This window comes from Salmo salar, chromosome 18 (assembly GCF_965601325.2).
Source record: "Salmo salar chromosome 18, fSalSal1, whole genome shotgun sequence".
Classification (NCBI taxonomy): domain Eukaryota; kingdom Metazoa; phylum Chordata; class Actinopteri; order Salmoniformes; family Salmonidae; genus Salmo; species Salmo salar.
Window position 1 is genome coordinate 76,300,260 of NC_138308.1, and position 15,124 is coordinate 76,315,383.

Here is a 15,124-nt window from a genome sequence, read left to right on the forward strand (position 1 = left end):
TTGGCAGCAGAGAACTGGAAGGAAAGGGTACCAAAGGAAGTGTTGGATTTGGGGATGACCAGTGAAAAATACCTGCTGGGGCACGTGCTTCGGGTGGGTGTTGCTATGGTGACCAGTGAGCTAAGGTGGGGCTTTACCTAGCAAAGACTTATAGATGACCTGGAGCCAGTGGGTTTGGCGACGAATATGTGGTGAGGGCCAGCCAACGAGAGCATACAGGTCACAGTGGTGGGTAGTATATGGGGCTTTGGTGACAAAACGGATGGCACTTTTATAGACTGCATCCAGTTTGCTGAGTAGAGTTTGAGGCTATTTTGTAAATGATATCGCCAAAGTCAAGGATCGGTAGGATAGTCAGTTTTACGAGGGTATGTTTGGTAGCATGAGTGAAGGAGGCTTTGTTGCGAAATAGGAAGCCGATTCTAGATTTAATTTCGGATTTGAGATGCTTAATGTGAGTCTGTAAGGCGAGTTTACAGTCTAACCAGACACCTAGGTATTTGTAGTTGTCCACATATTCTAAGTCAGAACCGTCCAGAGTAGTGATGCTAGCCGGGCGGGAGGGTGCAGGCAGCAATCGGTTGAAGAGCATGCACTTCGTTTTACTAGCATTTAGAAGCAGTTGGAGGCCACGGAAGGAGTGTTGTATGGTGTTGAAGCTCGTTTGGAGGTTTGTTAGCACAGTGTCCAAAGAAGGGCCAGAAGTATACAGAATGGTGATGTCTGCGTAGAGGTGGATCAGAGAATCACGAGTAGCAAGAGCGAAATCATTGATATATACAGAGAAAAGAGTCGGCCTGAGAATTGAACCCTGTGGCACACCATAGAGACTGCCAGAGGTCCGGACAACAGGCCGCCCGATTTGACACACTGAACTCTATCTGAGAAGTAGTTGGTAAACCAGGCGAGGCAGTCATTTGAGAAGCCAAGGCTATTGTCTGCCGATAAGAATGCCGTGATTGACAGAGTCGAAAGCCTTGGCCAGGTCAATGAAGACTTCTGCACAGTACTGTCTTTTATTGATGGCGGTTATGATATTGTTTAGGACCTTGAGCATGGCTGAGGTGCACCCATGACCAGCTCGGAAGCCAGATTGCATAGTGGAGACGGTACAGTGGGATTCGAAATGGTCAGTGATCTGTTTGTTAACTTGGCATTTGAAGATTTTAGAAAGGCAGGGCAGGATGGATATAGGTCTATAACAGTTTGGGTCTAGAGTGTCTCCCCCTTTGAAGAGGGGGATGACCGTGGCAGCTTTACGATCTTTGGGGATCTCAGATGATACGAAAGAGAGGTTGAACAGGCTAGTAATAGGGGTTGCAACAATTTCGGCGGATAATTTTTAGAAAGACAGGGTCCAAATTGTCTAGCCCAGCCGATTTGTAGGGATCCAGATTTTGCAGCTTTTTCAGAACATCAGCTGTCTGGATTTGGGTGAAGGAGAAGTGGGGGGGCTTGGGCAAGTTGCTGCAGGGGGTGCTGAGATGTTGGCCGGGGTAGGGGTAGCCAGGTGGAAAGCATGGCCAGCTGTAGAAAAATGCTTATTGAAATGATTTATTATCGTAGATTTATCGGTGGTGACAGTGTTTCCTATCCTCAGTGCAGTGGGCAGCTGGGAGGAGGCGCTCTTATTCTCCATGGACATAAGTGTCCCAAAACTTCTTGGAATTAGTGCTACAGGATGCAAATGTCTGTTTGAAAAAGCTAGCCTTAGCTTTCCTAACTGACTGAGTATATTGGTTCCTGGCATCCCTGAAAATATGCATGTCTCAGGGGCTATTCGATGCTAATGCAGAATGCCACAGGATGTTTTTGTGCTGGTCAAGGGCAGTCAAGTCTGGGGTGAACCAAGGGCTATATCTGTTCTTAGTTCTACATTTTTTGAATGGGGCATGCTTATTTAAGATGTTGAGGAAAGCACTTTTAAAGAGCAACCAGGCATCCTCTACTGATGGGATGAGGTCAATATCCTTCCAGGATACCCGGGCCAGGTCGATTAGAAAGGCCTGTTCGCTGAAGTGTTTTAGGGAGAGTTTGACAGTGATGAGGGGTGGTCGTTTCACCGCGGACCCATTATGCACGCAGGCAATGAGGCAGTGATCGCTGAGATCCTGGTTGAAGACAGCAGAGGTGTATTTAGAGGGCAAGTTAGTCAGGATGATATCTAAGAGGGTGCCCATGGTTACGGATTTAGGGTTGTAACTGGTAGCTTCCTTGATAATTTGTGTGAGATTGAGGGCATCTAGCTTCGATTTTTAGGACGGCTGGGGTGTTAAGCATGTCCCAGTTTAGGTCACCTAACAGTACGAACTCTGAAGATACACGGGGGGCAATCAATTCACATATGGTGTCCAGGGCACAGCTGGGGGCTGAAGGGGGTCTATAACAAGCGACAATGGTGAGAGACTTGTTTCTTGAAATGTAGATTTTTAAAAGTAGAAGCTTGAATTGTTTGGGCACAGACCTGGATAGCCTCAATTCGTCGGATGGACTAGGGCTGTTGCGGTGAACGTATTACCGCCACACCAGTGGACATGAAGGCAGTCAAATTCCACGTGATTTTTAGTCGCGGTAATTAGGCTTCTCCAAGCTCTGATGCTGCTGATGGTCATTAGTAACCTACCAAACTTGGTAACTGCCTGGTACTCAGGACTCAATTGTCCCTCTAATCACTCTGTCTTAAAGGCAAATGTATTTGAAAATCTAATCAAACACTTCATGAGTGTCCATGAGCTCATGTTGCGCAACATTTCAATAGGCTATGCAATTGCACGAGAAAACAGAGTGATGGCCTCGATTAAAAAGAGGAGGATCAGCTTTCTATTGGCTAGGCCTACTATATTTATTTCTGAACATTCCTAATATTAAGCACATTGCTTATATTTACAACAAGAGTATAGCCTACCTGACTGGCATGAAAATAAACCACAGGGAAAAGCGACCTCCATTTGCTATTTAAGTGCATAGATGACATGTATTTTTTTCCTGCTGCCACTGTTTCGAGACAGTACTGTCTTTTATTGATGGCGGTTATGATATCGTTTGGGACCTTGAGCGTGGCTGAGGTGCAACTCAGCAAAAAAAGAAACGTCCCTTTTGCAGGACCCTGTCTTTCAAAGATAATTCGTAGAAATCCAAATAACTTCACAGATCTAAATTGTAAAGGCTTTAAACACTGTTTCCCATGCTTGTTCAATGAACCATAAACAATTAATGAACGTGCACCTGTGAAACGGTCGTTAAGATACTAACAGCTTACAGACGGTAGGCAATTAAGGTCACAATTATGAAAATGTAGGACACTAAAGAGGCCTTTCTACTAACTCTGAAAAACACCAAAAGAAAGATGCCCAGGGTCCCTGCTCATCTGCGCGAACGTGCCTTAGGCATGCTGCAAGGAGGCATGAGGACTGCAGATGTGGCCAGGGCAATAAATTGCAATGTCAGTACTGTGAGAAGCATAAGACAGCGCTACAGGGAGACAGGACGGACAGCTGATCGTCCTCGCAGTGGCAGACCACGTGTAACAACACCTGCACAGGATCGGTACATCCGAACATCACACCTATGGCACAGATACAGGATGGCAACAACTGCCTGAGTTACTCCAGGAACGCACAATCCCTTCATCAGTGCTCAGACTGTCCGCAATAGGTTGAGAGAGGCTGGACTGAGTGTTTGTAGGCCTGTTGTAAGGCAGGTCCTCACCAGACATCACCGACAACAACGTCGCCTATGGGCACAAACCCACCGTCGCTGGACCAGACAGGACTGGCAAAAAGTGCTCTTCACTAACGAGTCACAGTTTTGTCTTACATGGGGTGATGGTTGGATTCGCGTTTTTCGTCGAAGGAATGAGCGTGACACTGAGGCCTGTACTCTGGAGCGGGATTGATTTGGAGGTGGAGGGTGCGTCATGGTCTGGGGCGGTGTGTCACAGCCTCATCGGACTGAGCTTGTTGTCATTGCAGGCAATCTCAATGCTCTGTGTTACAGGGAAGACATCCTCCTCCCTCATGTGGTACCCTTCCTGCAGGCTCATCCTGACATGACCCTCCAGCATGATAATGCCACTAGCCATACTGCTCGTTCTGTGCATGATTTCCTGCTAGACAGGAATGTCAGTGTTCTGCCATGGCCAGCGAAGAGCCCGGATCTCAATCTGTGAGGTGAGAGCTTGGGCCGTTCCCCCCAGAAATGTCCGGGAACTTGCAGGTGCCTTGGTGGAAGAGTGGGGTAGCATCTCACAGCAAGAACTGGAACATCTGGTGCAGTCCATGAGGAGGAGATGCACTGCAGTACTTAATGCAGCTGGTGTCCACACCAGATACTGACTGTTACTTTAGATTTTGACCCCCCCCCCCCCCCCCCCTTTGTTCAGGGACACATTATTCCATTTCTGTTAGTCACATGTCTGTGGAACTTGTTCAGTTTATGTCTCAGTTGTTGAACCTTGTTATGTTCATACAAATATTTACACATGTTAAGTTTGCTGAAAATAAACGCAGTTGACAGTGAGAGGATGTTTCTTTTTTTGCTGAGTTTATTTCACACCTATATTATGTAATACCTGTAAAGATAAGATTAAATCAAGAATAGGCTGATGGGTGACAATATTAGCCTATCACTTGATGATGCCCAGCATAAGAAACAAAGCCAACTTTTTCGAATCATAGTTGCACACCTCGTGTAGCCTAGCCCATAGGCCTATATGTCTTAAGGTTTGTATCACAACTAAAGTGGACAAATAATTTCTTAAAATTAAGCACATTAATCCGCTTTACAAGGGATGTAGTGCCAAACTGGCATACATAAGCAGTGTGTGAGTTTCAAGTTTGGGGAAGCTAATTTTCACCATAAAAATGCACCTTTATAATAAAAGCATTACATGCATAATCACATCTGCTTTGAAAATGGTATTTTCCCACTAATGGAACATTTGCGCTTATAGGCTACTACCATGTGTGCATTGCTGCTCTTATAATTTGGAGAAATAGCCTAATAGTTTATCAGCATTTTAAGCTAAACGTTCTGATCTGTTCCATCAGCCACATCGAGTATAAAAAAAAATGTTGATGCTAGTGGTTGTATTAATTTTGGATCTATCGCATCCCACAACTGTCCCAGACTATATTTGTAATAATTATTTCTCTCACAGACTTGAATAGGTCTACCTTTGTACTATGGAGGATAGTAAACTGACATAGGCTAGTGCTTTTGCTGTTCGTTAGGCCTACTCATCTTGTTGGCTGCCGAAAAGCAAATGTGGACAGTTCTTCCAATATCTTCAATATGCACCTCGGAATTGGATAAGGACGCGCGCAGTTGCGTCCCCAATGTGGGTGTCTTCACTTGTAGCCTATGAGAAAGACCCGATCACGTGATGGAGCGTGCATCAGTCAGGGAGAAGGGCACAACGGCCACTGGCCGCAAAAGGCATGGATTTTTTTTAGGGTGCGTTACGGCCACACAAAGGGGATGCCGTCGTGAAATTCTAGACATTATCAAGTGCTTGTCAAATTGTGAATGAGTGACTGATTTAGTTTGTACAGCCTGCGTTAAAAAAAAGAGCTCATACCTTTTCAAGCTACTTTTTTCAAATCATCATTAGTCGCATCATGCAGCCTTACAATGTATTAACATTCAAAACATGTAGAACAACTAAAGTTACATGAGTAACTCTAAATTAAGCATATAGGAGTACCTATATATTTTTTTAACTGCTCAACACAGAATAACTGCATGTGCGCACTCCCTCAAATCATTTGGAGAAAATATCCTTTCTATTTTATTCAGCTTTGTTCAATTGTATTCTTCATACTATAAAATAATGCTACGGATTTCTAAGCGATTCTTGTCTGCTAAATGAACTAGTGTAGCCCACAGCCATTTGGCATAGCCGGATCAGGACCTAACATAAGGACAACTCCAAGTATACTATTCTGTTCTTCTGAAATGGACTACATTTTCTTCATATCATGCTTCTTCAGACCAGGGATCCTGGCCCATCGTGACTCCAATGCTTCCCACAGTTGTCAAGTTGGCTGTCTGTCCTTTCGGTGATGGACCATTCTTGATACACACAGGAAACTGTTGAGTGTGAAAAACCCAGCAGCGTTGCAGTTCTTGAGACACTCAAACTGGTGCACCTGGCACCTACTACCATACCCTGTTCAAAACAACTCTGAATGGCACACATACACAATTCATGTCTCAAATGTCTCAAGGCTTACAAATCCTGCTTTAACCTGTCTCCTCCTCTTCATCTACACTGGTTTGAAGTGGCTTTAACAGGTGTTCATCAATAAGGAATCACAGCTTTCACCTTGATTCTCCTGGTCAGTCTGTCATAGAAAGTGTAGGTGTTCCTAATATTTTGTACACAGTGTATTTGTATATATTTGTGGTAGTATTGCTGTGTGTTAGTGTTGACAGTAATTGCATGCCTGTTGTGTTATAGGCTACTATGAGTAATGCAACTCTGTTTGCAGACTAGTTTTTGGCAACAATAATGTTTGCATGAATAAATGGCTAGTATTTATTTATATTATGGACAAAACTGCCATGGCTTCTCTACTTCATAGTATACACTATCAGTTGAGCACTTTGAGTACTATCCAAGCTGGTCCTACTCATAAACAAGACACTTCAATCACATTTTGTCTACATTAACCTCATCCACATAGCCTCTGGCTGTTTTCTGACCTGTAATAACCCCTGGGTCATGAGTTGAGAGAGAAGGTTCAGCCATTACCGCTTTTTGTTGCTAATGTTGCGCTGGTAACACCACACTAGTAACATGGGTGTTTGGGTCAGCGGCGGGCAACAATGGATTAGTGACTACTGTCCTACGACTTCCCGTCCAACCCCTCTCAGCACATTTTTCACTCAGCTGATAAAGTAAGTCGTTCTTTGAAACACTCCGGGGACCGCAAGAGCCGTCCCTTTTGTGTTCGCACTTGTGCGGCTACGCCACAGGCCGCCGCCCTGCATTAGTCATGCGGTAAAAATGTGCTCTCTCTCTCTCCGTATGTTTTTCTTTTCACTTCTATTTAGTCGACGGTATAGGGGCCTGTTAAGAATGTTGATGTGATGACCCCTTGTGTTGTACAATGGCTGTGCCCTTGGATGCAATCATGGTATGAAGCACACTTGAAGCCACATTCAATGCCTGTACATTTGCTGATGCACTTGCTCTACCTTCAAATGCACTGAAGCTGATTCAATGACAACAAACGGTAGAGTTTTGAAAGAACGTGAAGTTAAAGCTGAGGAGGTTTATTTTGGTTGACGTTGATTTGAACCGTGAGGAACCCAGATGAATAGCGGCTCGGGCACAGCGTGGGGCTGCATTCTCTCACAGCACCCTCTGGTTTGGAGTACCCAGTGATCTTCAAATGTCTTCCTTAGTTTTGTCTTTTCAGCAAAAATGTCTTTCCAGCAGGCTAGGATGATGCACTTTAGTCAGAACGACAATGATATGAATGTGTATTCTCCAGTGAACACGCCCCACAGTAATGCAACAACAACATCTCAAACACCTGTTAGTCATGAAAGGCCTCTGTTTCACAACCCACTGAAGAGGTTTTGGAAGCTCTTATCCCCAGTGGCCACCACCACTTCTGCCCCAATGAAAGTAGTGGAACAAATCCAACATTTAGCTGAGAAAACACCTCCGCTCAGAATGTGTAGCTGAGATACAGAATTATAAGAAAAAGAGAGGTGTGGAGGAAGTGTTCTTAAGAAGAAAACCCAGATTCATGTCTGAGACAAACATTTGTATAAAAATCCATTACTTCTGCATGTGGAGCATCAAGATAACCAGTGTGCTGGAGTTTCTTTTCATCATAGTTCAGTTGAACCAGGTCCGGTCCCATGTGGCTCAGTTGGTAGAGCATGGCGCTCGCAACTTCAGAGTGGTGGGTTCGATTCCCATGGGGAACCAGTACTAAAAAGTGCATTACTGTAAGTGTCTATGGATAAATGACAAATGTAAATGTATAATACTGGACTTGTTATATCATTTTCAATTGAGATGTTAACTCCAATGTGAACATAATGCTTTGTAATTTGGCTTGTTCCCATTGTGCAAAACTCTTTCTGGAGGGGATTGGTGTAATATGGCGGAGCTTCTCCAAACCCCCCTGGGCCTTCAAATAACTGACAGATGCTATGTCTGTCTGACCACCAGCCTGGTTCTCCAGATTGACCTATGGCGTCTGCCAATCTAACAACAACCCCCGCTTGGATGTAATGACTAATAGACTTGATGAAGCTCTCTAATGGTTAGGAAACAACGTTGGGTCAGATTGTGTTAAGACATTTCTTTTGCCCGAACAACTCTAATTTGGTGGCCTGTGGTACATTCTAATGCTAGATTGTATTTTCAAGCAGCAACTATCAGGAAATAAAAGTTTTACAATGCTAGTTTCATCAACTGCTGTACAATATGATATAAAACACACAAACAACTTCATTTTGAACGCACTGGGCCTTTAAAGAATCCCGTAAGAGTCTGCTGACATCCAAAGGCTTCTAGCTTCCTTTAAAGAGCCATTTTCTCAGCTATACAGGTATGATAGAAGAATGAAGCAGGTTAACATGGGCTTTGCTACACAGAAAGTAGCAGTTGACCACTCCATTGTCAACACTTTGATTAAATCAGTAGATCTATATCAATATCTTTGAAAATACCACATAAGTATCATATTTTAAAACTATTCAAATCTGTTTTCTTTTATCATATTTTGGACCAGAGCGAGGCTATTACCCCGCTAGCCTACCTATTGTTCCTGCAGTGAGGAGGATTCACCATCTTCATCGACTGTTATCATAATTTATCTGCAGATCATCGCCAAAAAGACTACCAGTATGCAAATTAGGGAACCAAATCAACAGCTCTCTAACCGATGCAATTCAGTAGGCTCCTAATGAGTCACTCACTTTGATGTCATTGTCTGGCACGTCCTGATGAACTTCATATAGAAAATATAAATTAGATCTTTAGTTGTCTGGATGCGATACCACAGACATATAACTATGTTGTATGATTTTATGAATGGCAAGGATATACAGTTCCTTCAAAGAATTCACACCCCTTTTACTTTTTCCACAATTTGTTACAAATCGGGATTAAATTGGAGTAAAAAAATGTTTTGCAACGTTCTACACAATACTTTCAAAGTAAAAAAATTATAAAAATGTTTTTGATTCATACAAAATAGTATTCAACCCCCGAGTCAATACATGTTAGAATCACCTTTGGCAGCGATTACAGCGTTGAGTCTCTAAGAGCTTTGCACAACTGGATTGTACAATATTTGCCCATTTTGTTCTATTTTTGAAATCTTCAAGCTCTGTTAAGTTGGCTGTTGATCATTGCTAGACAGCCATTTAAGTCTTGCCATAGATATTCAAGCCAATTTTAAGTCAAAACTGTAATGTCAGCTTGGTAAGCAACTCCAGTGTACACTACATGACCAAACGTATACAGTATGTACACCTGCTCATCAAAAATCTCATTCCAAAATCATGGGCAACAATATGGAGTTGGTCCTCCCTTTGATGCTATAACAGCCTCCTCTACTGGGAAAACTTTCCTCTAGATGTTGGAATATTGCTTGAGGGTCTTAATTACATTGTCACGAGCATTAGTGAAGTCGGGCACTGATGTTGGGCGATTAGGCCTGGCTCGCAGTAGGCGTTCCAGTTCATCCCAAAGGTGTTCGATGGGGCTGAGGTCAAGGCTCTGTGCAGGCCAGTCAAGTTCTTCCACACCAATCTCGACAAACCATTTCTGTATGGACCTCGCTTTGTGCATGGTGGCATTGTCATGCTGAAACAGGAAAGGGCTTACCACAAAGTTGGAAGCATAGAATCGTCGAGAATACCATTGTAAGATAATACGATTTCCCTTCACTGGAACTAAGAGGCCTAGCCTGAACCATAAAAACCAGCCACAGACCATTATTCCTCCTCCACCAAATGTTACAGTTGGCACTATGCATTGTGGCAGGTAGCGTTCTCCTGGCATCCGCCAAACACAGATTTGTCCATCGAACTGCCAGATGGTGAAGCGTGATTCATAACTCCAGAGAACGCGTTTCCACTGCTCAAGAGTCCAATGGCGGCGAACGTCACACCAATCCAGAAGATACTTGAGCTTGTGTACGGCTGCTCGTCCACGGAAACCTATTTCATGAAGCTCCCGACGTACAGTGCTGAAGTTACTTCCAGAGGCAATTTGGAACTCAGTAGTGAGTGTTTCAACCAAGGACAGACGTTTTTTTACGCACTTCAGCACTCTGCGGTCCTGTTCTGTGAGCTTGTGTGGCCTACTACTTTGCGGCTGAGCCATTGCTGCTCCTCGACATTTCCACTTCACAATAACGGCACTTATAGTTGACTAGGGCAGCTCTAGCAGAGCATAAATTTGACGAACTGACTTGTTGGAAAGGTGGCATCCTGAAAGTCACGGTGCCACGTTGAAAGTCACTGAGCTCTTCAGTAAGGCCATTCTACTGCCAATGTTTGTCTATGGAGATTGCATGGCTGTGTGCTCGATTTTATACACCTGTCGGCAACGGGTGTGGCTTAAATAGCTGAATCCATTCATTTGAAGGGGTGTCTACATACTTTTGTGTATACAGTGCATTCAGAGATTATACAGATCCCTTCACTTTTTGTACATTTTGTTATGCTACAGCCTTATTTTAATATTGATTAAATACAAATGTTCCTCAATCTACACACAATAACCCATAATGACAAACTCAAAACAGGTTTTTAGACATTTTTGCTAATGTTTTAAAAATAAAAAACATACCTTATTTACATAAGTATTCAGACCCTTTCATGTGAGACTTGAAATTGAGCACAGGTGCATCCTGTTTCCATTGATCATCCTTGATGTTTCTTCAACTTGATTGGAGTCCACCTGTGGTAAATTAAAGATTGGACATGATTTGGAAATGCACACACCAGTCTATATAATGCCCCACAGTTGACAGTGCATGTCAGAGCAAAAACCAATCCATGAGGTCTAAGGAATTGTCTATAGAGCTCCGAGACAGGATTGTGTCGAGGCACAGATCTGCGGAAGGGTACCAATACATTTCTGCAACATTTGAAGGTCCCTAAGAACACAGTGGCCTCCATCATTCTTAAATGGAAGAGGTTTAGAACCACCAAGACTCTCTTCTGCCCAGCCAAACCAAGCCTGAATGCCAAACGTCACGTCTTGAGGAAACCAGGCACCACTCATCACCTGGCCTATACTATCCCTACGGTGATGGTGGTGGCAGCATTATGCTGTGGGGATGTTTTTTACTGGCAGGGACTGGGAGACTAGTCAGGATCGAGGGAAAGATGAACGGAGCAAAGTACAGAGATCCTTGATGAAAACCTGCTCCAGAACGCTCAGGACCTAAGACTGTGGGCAACAGTTAACCTTACAACAAGACAATGACCCTAATGAATTTTAACATAAGGCTGTAATGTGGAAAAAGACGAGGGGTCTTGAATACTTTCCGAATGTACTGTATATAGTGTATATTTGGCCATGAGTTTTAGGTTATTGTCCTGTTGAAAGGTGAATCTGTCTCCCAGTGTCTTTTGGAAAGCAGACTGAACCAGGTTTTCCTCTAGGATTTTGCCTGTGCTTAGCTCTATTCTGTTTTCTTTTTATCCTAAAACAAAAACCTATAGTCCTTGCTGATCCATAACATGATGCAGCCACCACCATGCTTTAAAATATGAAGTGGAACTCTGATGTTTAATTTGCCCCAAACATAATGCTTTGTATTCAGGACAACAAGTACATTTCTTTGCCACATTTCTTTGCAGTATTACTTTAGTGCCTTATTGCAAACCGGATGCATGTTTTGGAATATCTTTATTCTGTACAGGCGTCCTTCTTTTCACTCTTGTCATTTAGGTTAGTATTGTGGAGTAACTACAATGTTGATTTATACTACATTTTCTCTGATTACAGCCATTAAAGTGAATCGGTTTAAAAATCACCACATCATGGTGAAATAATCCCTGAGCCGTTTCCTTCCTCCCAGGGAAAACGGAGTTAGGAAGGACACCTGTATCTTTGTGTTGATGCACCATCCAAAGCGTAGTTTAAAATGTCACCATGCTCAAAGGGATATTCAGTGTCATTTATTTTTATTTGTAAACATGTTTTTCCATCTACCAATAGGTGCCCTTCTTTACGAGGCATTGGAAAACCCTGGTCTTTGTGGTTGAATCTGTTCTTGAAATTCACTACACGACTGAGGGACTTTACAGATAATTGTATCTGTGGGGTACAGAGATGAGGTCATTCAAAAATCATGTTAAACACTATTATTGCACACAGATTGAGTCCATGCAATTTATGTGATTTATTAAGCTCATTTTTACTCCTGATCGTATTGATGCTTGCCATTACAAAGTGGTTGAATATTTAATGACAATACATTTCAGCTTTACATTTTTGTATTAATTAATACAAATGTATAAAAACTAAATTCCACTTTGGCATTGTGGGGTATTGTGTGTAGATCATTGGCACAAAATCTCAATTTAATATTTTAAATTCAGGCTGTAACACATCAAAATGTGGAAAAAGTCTAGGGGTGTTAATACTTTCGAAAGGCAGTGTATGAGATTGACACCTTTTATAAATCAGTCAACCTTGCTGTTCGTGATTTAAAGCACAGTAAATAGCCTATGAGCCTCCACTCCGTGACTGCATATGAAACGCCAGGGTCCACCATGAACTTTTTCTCAATGAAAAGGTTGACTCGCGGGAGCATGGTGGTGCTTAAGTGAATGGTCATAATGGTCAAGTACAAATAGCATGATATTTAACTTGCACTTGTAGTCTTCAATGGTTGACTGCGACAGAGCAGGTAAATATTGAAATGGAATGCAAAAATGCACTGAAACGATACTGTCCCGACACATGATCCACTGTACTGATATGTTTTTACTGGCCCAGGGCCAACAGACCATGGTTAATGTCGGACTAATGGCATGCAAAATAACATCAATGAATGTGCCAGAAAACAATAGGCTAAGTAGATTTCGACTCATCGTTACCACATTAACGTTATATGGGAAGTGCAAATTCACTCACATGGAAATAAGACTGCATCCACTGCGCGCACACACCCAGCTACCGAGAGGCGTGCGAGACCGACAGCAGACTAACCTTAGCCGTGGGCCGTTTGTGAACGAACAGCTCTTTTCTAAGGGATCGTTTTGGTTAAAACGTCGGGATACCGAATCACATCGGTGAAAGAACCGTTCATTTGTCTCCCTGATTTGCATACTACTACCACTACTTTTTAAATTTATCTCAAAACAACGTTTTTTCTGCAGATAAATTACAAAATCATTATCTAAAGAAGGTTCATCCTAATTTGTAGAAACAATAAATAGTGGGGAGAGCGCATCAATCTGGTCCACGATGATTTTTTCCCCAGTGCTTAAATTATTATTATTTTTAACGCTAATTTAACAATATGACATAGTGGTAGCCTACCTTTTGGCCTTTATATGGGGATTTGCAATTATTTCATGGTTCTAGGTCGACATAAACATTTTGACATAAGAGCTGTCTGGGAGCCAAATGAGCCTACTATTTTACGTGAACGGAGCCAAATGAGCCGGCTCACCGAAAAGACCCATCACTACAGCAGACTGTCATACCAGCAGCTTCCCTGTCATCGCTCACTTTGTGATTGACAAGCGCCTCTATCAATAGATTGCTAGAAGATACATATTGTTAATTCTAGCGGGATCCGCAGACTTTTTTTCCTGACTAGCGAATCGAAAGGTAGCCTAGATGATTTGAGTTGGGAAAGTACCCGGGTGAAAATTACTCTGTAATCGGCTATATAGCCGGCGCTAGTGCAAAACACTGTTTGTATGATTTACGATTCCAATCAGATGTGTAGACTTCAGTCGCCTCAATCTGCAGACATTTGTGTCTTGGCTGTGTTTGTGATGGATGAAATTTAATCAAGATCATTTTAAAGGGAATCCATTTCACAGCCCCTGTAAATGCAAAAAGTAAGCCATCATTCCAGAGAGAGGATGACAATACATGTTTTGTCCCGTTCTTCTGTTGCACACACACAGTCATTGGTGTGTATTTCTGTTTCAATTACGCACATTTCTGAAGTACTAATTCGAGAGGAATTATCGTAAATCATAATTTGTCTGTAATTAAGGTCAACCTCTTCACCTCTGAAGCCTTTTCTAAAAAAGGGATGCAGAGAGCGAGATTGATAGAGAGAAAGAGAATGACAAACCTAGATGCATTTCTAGAGACAATAAGAGAAATGGAGAGAGCGATATACACGTGGGAGAGAGAGACTGCTAAAATGGAGCAAGAGAGTGAGAGATTCTGTGACAATGAAAAGCAGTCATCAATATTCTGTCATATATGTATATTTACTGCAGTGTTAATGCAATATAAATCAGGATTGTTGTCCAGCTCCCATCAGAAGGGCCCTAATAAATCAGTCATAAAAAGCTGATGTGACCTGAATCAAAGATTATGGATATACTGACAAGATACATGTCTCTCCGCCCTAACAATGTGAGTCGTTGTCCACAAGGCTGTCTAGCTCCTGCCTTTCCTTTCCTTTGGATTGGTGGATCTCATTATTGTAATTCTTTTTTGAATATTCCGTGAGGGTTGCTGACGTCAACCGCCTGTATTCAATGGAGAGAGAGAGAGAGAAGCTACTAGCCTCATGCCATCAATATCCATAGCCATCTCAACAACTCTAATATAAAGTGTCACATCTCTTACTTATATCAGTACACTCGAAACAACTTATTTTTGATCAAATAAACCTCACATAGCGAATAAGCCGTAGATTGTTTTGTTGTTGACCAAATTTGCAACTCATTGATTTCCATACAAAAATTCCTTGTTTGGTGGACGAAACAACAAAAAAATGCCACCTGCTGTAGGGTGACAGATTTTCCACTGAATTGGGCCCCTCTCTTCCTCTTCCGCTCTGCCTGAATAGCTTTTCACACTTGAAATAACTTCTAATGGTCATCTGAAGAGACACAACCAGCTCATATGCAGCTAAAATATACATGCAAATGATCATGT

General features: G+C 42.5%; 1 protein-coding gene across 12 annotated transcripts in view; it reads left to right on the forward strand.

Moving 5' to 3' along the window:
- LOC106577626 (adhesion G protein-coupled receptor L3) overlaps nucleotides 1-15,124 on the forward strand; it is a 360,961-nt gene that overhangs the window by 38,892 nt on the left and 306,945 nt on the right. The window lies entirely within an intron of this gene.